Below are 12,694 nucleotides of genomic sequence, written 5' to 3'. Positions count from 1 at the left end.
CTTCGTGAACGTCTTTCCTCCCGCCAGCGTTGCAAAGAGGTCGTCGGCCTTTGGTAGTGGGAATTGGTCCTGCAGGGAGAAACGATTGATAGTTACTTTGTAATCGCCACAGATTCTGATGGTGCCTTCTCCCTTGAGGACTGGAACGTTAGGACTGGCCCACTCATTGAACTCGATCGGGGAAATGATATCCTCTCTTTGCAGCCGGTCTGGCTCGATCTCTACCCTTTCTCTCATCATGTACGGTACTGCTCTCGCCTTGTGATGGATGGGTCGCGCCCCCGGAATTAGGTGGATCTGCACTTTTGCTCCTTGGAATTTCCCGATGCCTGGTTTGAACAGCGAAGCAAATTTGTTTAAGACCTGGGCACATGAAGTGTTGTCAGCGGGCGATAGCGCTTGGACGTTGTCCCGGTTCCAGCGTATCTTTCCCAGCCAGCTCCTGCCGAGCAGCGTGGGACCATCGCCCGGTACCACCCAGAGTGGTAGCTTGTGCACCACTCCATCGTAGGAGACCTTTATGGTAGCACTGCTGATTACAGGAATCAGTTCTTTCATGTAAGGTTTTAGTTTCATGCGAACTGGAGTTAAGACTGGCCTTGAGGCCTTGTTGCACCACAACCTTTCGAAAGTCTTTTTGCCCATTATGGACTGGCTCGCACCCGTGTCCAGCTCCATTGACACTGGGAGTCCATTTTGTTCAACATTCAGCATTATCAGGGGACAATTCGTGGTGAATGTGTGCACCCCATGTATCTCTGCCTCCTCGATCTGAGGCTCTGGTTCATCATGATCCTCCGTGATTCTCCTCTGCAACATGGTGGTTTGCAAGTTTAACAGGCTTTGCAGCTCGCCTGCACGCTCATTGGAGGTGTCCCATTGTTCCACAGCCCTTGCAAACGTATCCTTTAAATCGGCATGAATGCAAACGATGATCACCCCTGCAGCGCCAACAAGGTGTTAATGGCCTTGTATTCATCACCCTTGATGGTGGACTCAGACACATCTGCGGACGTGTAGCTGCAGGTATGTGTGACCTGCCCTGTCCGTTACGATTCGAAAACAACATCACTTTGTTCACAGTACTTGTAACAACACTTGTGTACTGAGAGATTTGCTTCGTATTGTCACTGGTGGCAATGAACGCCTGGGCTATCACTAAGGCCTTACTCAAGGTTGGGGTCTCTACAGTCAAAAGTTTGTGAAGTATGGTTTCGTGGCCAATGCCAAGTACGAAAAAGTCTCTGAGCATGTGCTCCAAATGTCCTTCAAATTTGCAATGTCCTTCAAGGCATCTTAGCTCGGTGACATAACTTGCCACTTCCTGGCCTTCAGACCTTTTGTAGGTGTAGAACCGGTACCTCGCCATCAGAACGCTTTCCTTCGGGTTCAAATGCTCTCAGACCAGTGTGCACAAATCGTCGTACGATTTTTCCGTGGGTTTTGTGGAGTAAGCAGATTCTTCATGAGGCCATACGTTGGTGCCCCACAGACGGTGAGGAGGATCGCCCTTCATTTGGCAGCACTCTCTTCCCCATTTAAATAATTGGCCACGAAGTATTGGTCGAGTCGCTCCACAAAGTTTCCCAGAGACTTTCATTATACATGGCACTACACAGGTGTTTTTCAGTACATGGTGCTCTATGTATACAAGCAAATTAACAAGTATGGTGAAGCGGGATGAAAGACTGTCAAAAAAAAGGCCCGTAAGCATAAGGAAAAGAGGTAAGCAAGGGCCCCTGCTGAAACATAAGAACATAAGAACATAAGAATTAGGAACAGGAGTAGGCCATCTAGCCCCTCGAGCCTGCTCCGCCATTCAACAAGATCATGGCTGATCTGGCCGTGGACTCAGCTCCACTTACCCGCCCGCTCCCCATAACCCTTAATTCCCTTATTGGTTAAAAATCTATCTATCTGTGATTTGAATACATTCAATGAGCTAGCCTCAACTGCTTCCTTGGGCAGAGAATTCCACAGATTCACAACACTCTGGGAGATGAAATTCCTTCTCAACTCAGTTTTAAATTGGCTCCCCCGTATTTTGAGGCTGTGCCCCCTAGTTCTAGTCTCCCTGACCAGTGGAAACAACCTCTCTGCCTCTATCTTGTCTATCCCTTTCATTATCTTAAATGTTTCTATAAGATCACCCCTCATCCTTCTGAACTCTAACGAGTAAAGACCCAGTCTACTCAATCTATCATCATAAAGTAACCCCTCATCTCCGGAATCAGCCTAGTGAATCGTCTCTGTACCCCCTCCAAATCTAGTATATCCTTCCTTAAATAAGGTGACCAAAACTGCACGCAGTACTCCAGGTGCGGCCTCACCAATACCCTGTACAGTTGCAGCAGTACCTCCCTGCTTTTGTACTCCATCCCTCTCGCAATGAAGGCCAATATTCCATTCGCCTTCCCGATTACCTGCTGCACCTGCAAACTAACTTTTTGGGATTCATGCACAAGGACCCCCAGGTCCCTCTGCACCACAGCATGTTGTAATTTCTCCCCATTCAAATAATATTCCCTTTTACTGTTTTTTTTCCCAAGGTGGATGACCTCACACTTTCCGACATTGTATTCCATCTGCCAAACCTTAGCCCATTCACTTAACCTATCTAAATCTCTTTGCAGCCTCTCTGTGTCCTCTACACAACCCGCTTTCCCACGAATCTTTGTGTCATCTGCAAATTTTGTTACACTACACTCCGTCCCCTCTTCCAGGTCATCTATGTATATTGTAAACAGTTGTGGTCCCAGCACCAATCCCTGTGGCACACCACTAACCATCGATTTCCAACCCGAAAAGGACCCATTTATCCTGACTCTCTGCTTTCTGTTAGCCAGCCAATTCTCTATCCATGCTAATACATTTCCTCTGACTCCGCGTACCTTTATCTTCTGCAGTAACCTTTTGTGTGGCACCTTATCGAATGCCTTTTGGAAATCTAAATACACCACATCCATCAGTACACCTCTATCCACCATGCTCGTTATATCCTCAAAAAATTCCAGTAAATTAGTTAAACATTATTTCCCCTTCATGAATCCATGCTGCGTCTGCATGATTGCACTATTCCTATCTAGATGTCCCGCTATTTCTTCCTTAATGATAGTTTCAAGCATTTTCCCCACTACAGATGTTAATCTAACTTTTTTTAAATTTCAAAATATACTTTATTCATATAAAAATTTGTACAGTACATTCAAAAGCAGTTCAGTACATTGAGCTGCGGTCAGCAATCCAATACACTACATTTGGGTGGTGACGGCAGTTCCGTTCGATACATTTCCTTGCTTTTCATTTCAAGTACAATTCAGTACAATATGGGATACATTGTTGTACTTTCAACTGTGGCCCTTCCCCACCGTGCCTTTGCGGCGACTGCACCAATTTTAAGTGCGTCCCTCAGCACGTAATCCTGGATCTTGGATTGCGCCAGTCTGCAACACGCATACGTGGACATCTCCTTGCTCTGGAAGACCAGCAAGTTTCGGCAAGACCAAAGAGCGTCTTTGACCGAGTTGATGGCCCTCCAGCAGCAGGTGATGTCTGTCTCGGTGTGTGTCCCTGGGAACAGCCCGTAGAGCACAGAGTCCTGTGTTACGGAGCTGCTTGCGATGAACCTCGACAGCAACCACTGCATCTCTTGTATACATAGAGCACCATGTACTGAAAAACACCTGTGTTGTGCCATGCATAATGTTAATCTAACTGGCCTATAGTTACCTGCCTTTTATCTGCCCCCTTTTTTAAACAGAGGCGTTACATTAGCTGCTTTCCAATCCGCTGGTACCTCCCCAGAGTCCAGAGAATTTTGGTAGATTATAACGAATGCATCTGCTATAACTTCCGCCATCTCTTTTAATACCCTGGGATGCATTTCATCAGGACCAGGGGACTTGTCGACCTTGAGTCCCATTAGCCTGTCCAGCACTACCCCGCTAGTGATAGTGATTGTCTCGAGGTCCTCCCTTCCCACATTCCTGTGACCAGCAATTTTTGGCATGTTTTTTGTGTCTTCCAATGTGAAGACCGAAGCAAAATAATTGTTTAAGGTTTCAGCCATTTCCACATTTCCCATTATTAAATCCCCCTTCTCATCTTCTAAGGGACCAACATTTACTTTAGTCACTCTTTTCCGTTTTATATATCTGTAAAAGCTTTTACTATCTGTTTTTATGTTTTGCGCAAGTTTACTTTCGTAATCTATCTTTCCTTTCTTTATTGCTTTCTTAGTCATTCTTTGCTGTCATTTAAAATTTTCCCAATCTTCTAGTTTCCAACTAATCTTGGCCACCTTATACGCATAGGTTTTTAATTTGATACTCTCCTTTATTTCCTTGGTTATCCACGGCTGGTTATCCCTTCTCTTACCGCCCTTCTTTTTCACTGGAATATATTTTTGTTGAGCACTATGAAAGAGCTCCTTAAAAGTCCTCCACTGTTCCTCAATTGTGCCATCGTTTAGTCTGTGTTTCCAGTCTACTTTAGCCAACTCCACTCTCATCCCACTGTAATCCCCTTTGTTTAAGCATAGTATGCTCGTTTGAGACACTACTTCCTCACCCTCAATCTGTATTACAAATTCAACCATACTGTGATCACTCATTCCGAGAGGTTCTTTTACTAGGAGATCGTTTATTATTCCTGTCTCATTACACAGGACCAGATCTAAGATCGCTTGCTCCCTTGTAGATTCTGTAACATACTGTTCTAAGAAACAATTCCGTATGCATTCTATGAATTCCTCCTCAAGGCTACCCCATGCGATTTGATTTGACCGATCCATATGTAGGTTAAAATCCCCCATGATTACTGCCGTTCCTTTTTCACATGCCTCCATTATTCCCTTGATTATTGCCCGCCCCCTGTGAAGTTATTATTTGGGGGCCTATAAACTACGCCCACCAGTGACTTTTTCCCCTTACTATCTCTAATCTCCACCCACAATGATTCAACATTTTGTTCATTAGAATAGGAGGTGGGTGGGGTGGTTTGACCCATCCACCTCCACAGAGGTGTGTGGGGGACCTGACCCATCCACCTCCATGGCACGAACCTGGTATTGCAGTACTTCCAGGAACGGTGCAGTGGCTCTAGGCCTTTTGGCTAAGAGCATTGGCGCAGAGTGATCCTTGATGTGTGCAAGGTGACCTCTGGCGTTTGTAATCTGACAAGATGATCTGACAAAGAATTGGAAAGATTGGCAACGAATAAATAAAATAAAAAAACAAAAAAAATGTGTTCATTAGAGCCAATATCGTCTCTCACAACTGCCCTGATATCATCCTTTATTAACAGAGCTACCCCATCTTTTTTTTTTCTTTCAAAATATACTTTATTCATGTAAAAATTTGTACAGTACATTCAAAAGCAGTTCAGTACGTTTAGCTGCGGTCAGCAATCCCATACACTACATTTGGGTGCTGACGGCAGTTCCATTCGATACATTTCCTTGCTTTTCATTTCAAGTACAATTTGGTACAATACGGGATACCTTGTAGTACATTCAACAAAATTACATTACATGTGTCACTATACATTACACGGAATGTGTGACGGTGCATTTACATTTTTTTTTTTCAACGTGCATTATGAAACAGACCTTGCATTGTACATGGCACTACATAGGTGTTTACTGATCATGGTGCTCCATGTACACGAAAAAGAAGTTGCACGTACAGCCCGAGGGGAGTTTTGCACTGATTCCTGCCCCCGGGTTTACCGTGGCAGAAGGGCTTTAAACTGTGGCCCTTCCCCACCGTGCCTTTGCGGCGACTGCACCAATTTTAAGTGCGTTCCTCAGCACATAATCCTGGATCTTGGATTGCGCCAGTCTGCAACACGCAGATGTGGACATCTCTTTGCTCTGGAAGACCAGCAAGTTTTGTCAAGACCAAAGAGCGTCTTTGACCGAGTTGATGGCCCTCCAGCAGCAGGTGATGTCTGTCTCGGTGTGTGTCCCTGGGAACAGCCCGTAGAGCACAGAGTCCTGTGTTACGGAGCTGCTTGGGATGAACCTCGACAGCAACCACTACATCTCATTCCAAACCTGCCTTGTGAAGGCGCAATCCTGAAGGAGATGGGTGACAGTCTCATCCGCCCCGCAACCGACTCGGGGGCACCGTGCCGTGTTGCTGAGACGTCGGCTGTGCATGAAGGCTCTGACGGGTAAGGCCCTCCTCACCGCCAACCAAGCTACATCTTGGTGCTTGTGTGAAAGCTCTGGCGATGAGACGTTCTGCCAAACGAGTTCGACAGTCCGCTCAGGGAACCACCCGACAGGGTCCACCCTCTCCTTCTTTCGTAGGGCGTCCAGGACGTTACGTGCTGACCACTGTTTTATGGCCTTGTGGTCAAAGGGTTTTTTTGTGAAAAATTTTTCCACGAAGGACAGGTGGACAGGCATGGTCCAACTGGTGGGGGCGTTTCGCGGCTGCATGGCCAGGCCCATCCTTTGCAATACCGGGGACAGGTAGAACCTCAGCACGTAGTGACACTTGGTGTTTGCGTACCGGGGGGTCTGTGCACAGCTTGATGCAGCCGCACACAAAGGTGGCCATCAGGATGAGGGCCACGTTTGGAACATCCTTTCCTCCACTGTCCAGAGATTTGTACATTGTGTCTCTGTGGACACGTCCATTTTGGACCTCCAGACAAAGTGGAAGACGGCCCGGGTGACTGGCACGGCACAGGAGCGAGAGATGGGCCAGACCTGTGCCACGTGCAGCAACCCCGAGAGCACCTCACTCCTGATGACCAGGTTCTTTCCTGCCATGGAGAGGGAGCGCAGCTTCCACCATCCCAGTTTTTGCTTCACTTTGGCGATACGCTCTTCCCAGTTTTTGCCGCACGCCCCGTCCGCTCCAAACCATATTCCCAACACCTTCAGGTAATCTGGCTTCACGGTGAAGGGAATAAAGGATCGGTCGGCCCAGTTGCCATAGAGCATGGCCTCGCTTTTGCTGCGATTGACCTTTGCTCCCGAGGCCAGTTCAAACTGGTTGCAGATTGTGAGCAATCTGCGGACCAACTGCGGATCCGAGCAAAAGATGGCCACGCCATCCATGTACAGGGAGGTCTTGACCTGAGCGCCTCCGCTGCCTGGGATCGTCACCCCTCTAATGCCCGCATCCTTCCTGATGGACTCAGCAAAGGGCTTGATACAACACACAAACAAGACAGACGAGAGAGGACAGCCTTGCCTGACTCCAGATCTGATTGGAAAGCTTTCAGTTTCCCATCTGTTGATTAGAACTGCACTACTGATGTCTCTGTAGAGCAGTTGGATCCAATTGCGGATACCCTCCCCAAACCCCATTTTGGAGAGCACGTCCATCAGGTACGTGTGCGATATCCTGTCAAAGGCTTTCTCCTGGTCTAAGCTGATTAAGCAGGTGTCCACCCTCCTGTCCCGCACGTAGGCGATCGTATCCCTGAGTAGCGCCAGGCTATCAGAGATCTTCCTGCTGGGGACAGTACAGGTCTGGTCCGGGTGAATCACCAGCTCAAGAGCAGACTTGACCCTGTTGGCGATGACCTTTGACAGGATTTTGTAGTCCACATTGAGCAGCGAAATGGGCCGCCAGTTTTTGATTTTCTCCCACTCCCCCTTCTGCTTGTAGATGAGGGTGATGATGCCTTTCCTCATTGATTCTGACATGCTGCCAGCCAGAAGCATACCCTCGTACACTTCCAGCAGGTCTGGGCCCATCCAGTCCCACAGAGCCGAGTACAACTCGACCAGTGAGCCGTTGCTTCCGGGAGTTTTACTCGTCGCAAGGGACTGGACGGCCTTTGTCAGCTCGTCCAGAGTTAACGGGTGGTCCAGACTCTCCCGCTTGCTGTCGTCTAAGACCTCCGTGATAGACAACAGGAACGACTGGGTGGCCGCGCGGTCTGTGGGCTTGACGTCATACAGCCCGGCATCGAAGGATTTGCTAATCCTCAGCATGTCAGGCTGCGAAGACATCACAGAACCGTCTTCTTCCTTTAGGCTGCTGATCACAGAGCTCCCCCTGTGTACCTTTTGGAAGAAGAAACGGGAACACGTCTCATCCTGCTCGATGGAGCGGACTCTGGAGCGGAAAATGATTTTGGAGGGCTCTGAGGCAAAGAATGAGGCTTGCTGGCCCTTCACCTCTTCGAGTTCCTCCGCGACATCGACCCCTATCGACTGCAACAGGAGCAGGTTTTGCATGCTCTTCTGGAGCTGGGACAATTCCCTCTGTCTCTCTCTCGCCTCCTGAACACCTTTGAGGATGAAGAACCTCTTGATGTTTCTCTTGATTGTTTCCCACCAGTGCATGGGGGAATTGCAGAGTGGTTTTACGGTTCTCCAACCTTTGTAATCCCTCTTGAGTTCCTCCACGTTTTCCGAAGAGGCGAGGGCCCAGGGGCAGCATGAGCCAGCCACACTGCACTATGTTGCTGCACGTGGCACAGGTCTGGCCCATCCCTCTCTCCTGTGCCGTGGCAGTCACCCGGGCCGTGTTCCACTTTGTTTGGAGGTCCAAAATGGAACATGTCCACAGAGACACAATGTACAAATCTCTGGACAGTGGAGAAAAGGATGTTCCCAACGTGGCCCTCATCCTGATGGCCACCTTTGTGTGCGGCTGCATCAAGCTATGCACAGACCCCCAGTATGCAAACACCAAGTGTCACTATGTGCTGAGGTTCTACTTGTCCCCGGTGTTGCGAAGGATGGGCCTGGCCACGCTGCCGCGAAACGCCCCCACCAGTTGGACCATGCCTGTCCACCTGTCCTTCGTGGAAAAGTTTCTCACAAAAAAACCCTTTGACCACAAGGCCATAAAACAATGGTCAGCACGTAAGGTCCTGGACGCCCTACGAAAGAAGGAGATGGTGGACCCTGTCGGGTGGTTCCCTGAGCGGATTGTCGAACTTATTTGGCAGAACGTCTCATCGCCAGAGCTTTCACACAAGCACCAAGACGAAGCTTGGTTGGCGGTGAGGAGGGCCTTACCTGTCAGAGCATTCATGCACAGCCGACGTCTCAGCAACACGGCACGGTGCCCCCGAGTCGGCTGCGGGGCGGACGAGACTGTCACCCATCTCCTTCAGGATTGCGCCTTCGCAAGGCAGGTTTGGAAAGAGATGCAGTGGTTGCTGTCGAGGTTCATCCCAAGCAGCTCCGTAACACAGGACTCTGTGCTCTACGGGCTGTTCCCAGGGACACACACCGAGACAGACATCACCTGCTGCTGGAGGGCCATCAACTCGGTCAAAGACGCTCCTTGGTCTTGCCGAAACTTGCTGGTTCTCCAGAGCAAGGAGATGTCCACATCTGCGTGTTGCAGACTGGCGCAATCCAAGATCCAGGATTACGTGCTGAGGGACGCACTTAAAATTGGTGCAGTCGCCGCAAAGGCACGGTGGGGAAGGGCCACAGTTTAAAGCCCTTCTGCCACGGAAAACCCGGAGCAGGAATCAGTACAAAACTCCCCTCGGGCTGTATTTGTAATTTACTTTTTGTGTACATAGAGCACCATGATCTGTAAACACCTATGTAATGTCATGTACAATGCAAGATCTGTTGCGAAATGCATGTTGAAAAGAAAAAATGTAAATGTACCGTCACCCATTCCGTGTACTGTATAGTGACACATGTAATGTAATTTGTTTGAATGTACTACAAGCTATCCTGTATTGGACCGAATTGCACTTGAACTGGAAAACAAGGAAATGTAACGAACAGAACTGCCGTCAGCACCCAAATAATAGTGTATGGGATTGCTGACCGCAGCTAAAGGTATTGAAATGCCTTTGAATGTACTGTACAGATTTTTTAATGAATAAAGTATATTCTAAATTAAAAAAAAGAGCACGCCAGCCCAGGTGCAGTAGACTTTTATTGTAATCGCCTATGTATTCCGGAACCGGCCACTGGGCAGACCTCAGACTTAAAGGACGATATACTTGAAGTGTAATGTTTGTAACTGTAAACAGTAACGTTAAAATGGACTTAAAAATTGCTACTATTAACGTGCGTAGCGTAAAATCTACTACGCGATGTGTTTCCACCTTGGGGTATCTCGCCAAGGTCAAAGTGAACCTGCTGTTCTTGCAGGAGTGCGGTCTGCCGCACTTCAGCAGTTACCGGCAGTGGTCACGATGGTGGACCCATGGACCATCCATCTGGTCAGGAGGCAACGACAGCCGGTCTTCCGGCCTGGGCATTCTGCTGCGGGGAGGCCACTTCACCATCACCGAAGTTAAGGAGGTGATGGGCGGCCACCTCCTCGTAGCAGATGTAATGTATAAAAATTCCCCTCTAAGGCTAATTAACGTGTATGCCTCGCCTCTCAGAAGCGAGCGGCTGGCCCTCTTCCAGCAGCTCCCACTGCTGCTGGCGACGTCCAGGCCGGTCATTCTGGGCGGTGACTTCAACTGCATCATCGATGTGGCTGGACGATCCAGCAGAGCCGACAGCAAACTGGACGCCACGTCCAGACTCCTGATGGATGCGGTAAAAGACGCCAAGCTGTGCGACGTCTTCAGCAACCCTGCAGACGGAGCACCGCTCAGATACACCTGGTCGAGACCAGACGGGTCCGTCCGTTCCAGAATAGACTTCCTGTTTGTGTCCCACACGCTCAAGGTCAGATCCACCGACGTCACGCCAGTGTTCTTCTCTGACCACTGCCTCCTACTGGCCGACTGTCACCCACAGGAAAACCAGAAAGTTGGCAGAGTGATATGGAAGCTGAACGTGAAACTGTTGACTCCGGAAAACGTGGAGGAACTCAAGAGGGATTACAAAGGTTGGAGAACCGTAAAACCACTCTGCAATTCCCCCATGCACTGGTGGGAAACAATCAAGACAAACATCAAGAGGTTCTTCATCCTCAAAGGTGTTCAGGAGGCGAGAGAGAGACAGAGGGAATTGTCCCAGCTCCAGAAGAGCATGCAAAACCTGCTCCTGTTGCAGTCGATAGGGGTCGATGTCGCGGAGGAACTCGAAGAGGTGAAGGGCCAACAAGCCTCATTCTTTGCCTCAGAGCCCTCCAAAATCATTTTCCGCTCCAGAGTCCGCTCCATCGAGCAGGATGAGACGTGTTCCCGTTTCTTCTTCCAAAAGGTACACAGGGGGAGCTCTGTGATCAGCAGCCTAAAGGAAGAAGACGGTTCTGTGACGTCTTCGCAGCCTGACATGCTGAGGATTAGCAAATCCTTCGATGCCGGGCTGTATGACGTCAAGCCCACAGACCGCGCGGCCACCCAGTCGTTCCTGTTGTCTATCACGGAGGTCTTAGACGACAGCAAGCGGGAGAGTCTGGACCACCCGTTAACTCTGGACGAGATGACAAAGGCCGTCCAGTCCCTTGCGACGAGTAAAACTCCCAGAAGCGACGGCTTACCGGTCGAGTTGTATTCGGCTCTGTGGGACTGGATGGGCCCGGACCTGCTGGAAGTGTACGAGGGTATGCTTCTGGCCAGCAGCATGTCAGAATCAATGAGGAAAGGCATCATCACCCTCATCTACAAGCAGAAGGGGGAGAGGGAGAAAATCAAAAACTGGCGGCCCATTTCGCTGCTCAATGTGGACTACAAAATCCTGTCAAAGGTCATCGCCAACAGGGGGCAGCGGAAGCTTTACAAGGACACCCTCAAAGCCTCCCTGATAAAGTGCGCCATCCCCACTGACACCTGGGAGTCCCTGGCCAAAGACCACCCTAAGTGGAGGAAGTGCATCTGGGAGGGGGCTGAGCTTCTCGAGTCTCGTCACTGAGAGCGTGCAGAAATCAAGCGCAGGCAGCGGAGGACTCCCACCTGTGACAGAGTCTATGGCTCTCGTATTGGACTGTTCAGCCACCTAAGAAGTCATTTTAAGAGTGGGACTGCCTGTGATGATGAACTTGTGCCTTTTAGATTGTGGAAAAACCCAGCCTCCGGCCCACTCTTGTTACCACAATATTTATGTGGCTGGTCCAGTTAAATTTCTGGTCAATGGTGACCCCCCAGAAGGTAGTTACACTCGTCCACCACACAGCTTTTGTAAACCCCAAACACTTGAGATCTTGACTATTGCTCCGATAACCCGTTCATTGCAACTACTGCCAACAAACAAAACATTAAAAATAATATTTACAACTACACAAATGCACCACAAAAAATTAAAGATTCATCTGTTTTTGAACAATAGGACAGCCCCACAAAAGCAGGACCTCAAAAAATTTATTAAAACTCTGAGTGTTCCTCTCCACGGAAATCTTTAGTAAAAGGCGAAAGATTTATACGATCTGAAAAGAAACCAGAATATACTAAATGTTCACACTCAGTTCCTTGCCCCCCAAGCAGCGACTTGCCTCTTCAATGTTGTACTGAGCCGCTAGAACTAACTTCCAGAAAAAATATATTACCACAAATCAATACAGCACGAGGGAAAGTAACTGAAAACTTCAGTGTCCATGAAAATCGGTTAAACCTGAAGTTTATTTTGGTTTCTTGCTAAGTATTTTGTCGAACATTATGGGTATGTAAATCAGCTCTGAGCTTTGTGTAGGCTGGGTTTACAGTGACGTGTACAATTCTTCTGTAGAAGTTTACTTCTGGTTTTTATTCTCTCTCTGTGTGTTTGAAGCTGAAGGTAAACATTTTGGATCAGTGTGGGTTCTGCTAGTGAGCAAACGTGTTTTAGTTCATACAGGAAGCCATTAACACAATG

At 48.7% G+C, this 12,694-nt stretch overlaps 1 non-coding gene across 1 annotated transcript; it reads right to left on the bottom strand.

Moving 5' to 3' along the window:
• Nucleotides 1-12,175: 12,175 nt before the first annotated feature.
• Nucleotides 12,176-12,289, bottom strand: LOC139274435 (U5 spliceosomal RNA). The gene has a single exon (XR_011595493.1). It is a non-coding gene; the product is annotated as a U5 spliceosomal RNA (small nuclear RNA).
• Between the last annotated feature and the right edge of the window lie 405 nt (nucleotides 12,290-12,694).

Source organism: Pristiophorus japonicus, chromosome 9 (assembly GCF_044704955.1).
Source record: "Pristiophorus japonicus isolate sPriJap1 chromosome 9, sPriJap1.hap1, whole genome shotgun sequence".
NCBI classification, from domain to species: Eukaryota; Metazoa; Chordata; class Chondrichthyes; family Pristiophoridae; genus Pristiophorus; species Pristiophorus japonicus.
The sequence above is the reverse complement of the archived record's forward strand: the minus strand, read 5'-3'. Positions and strand labels throughout refer to the sequence as shown.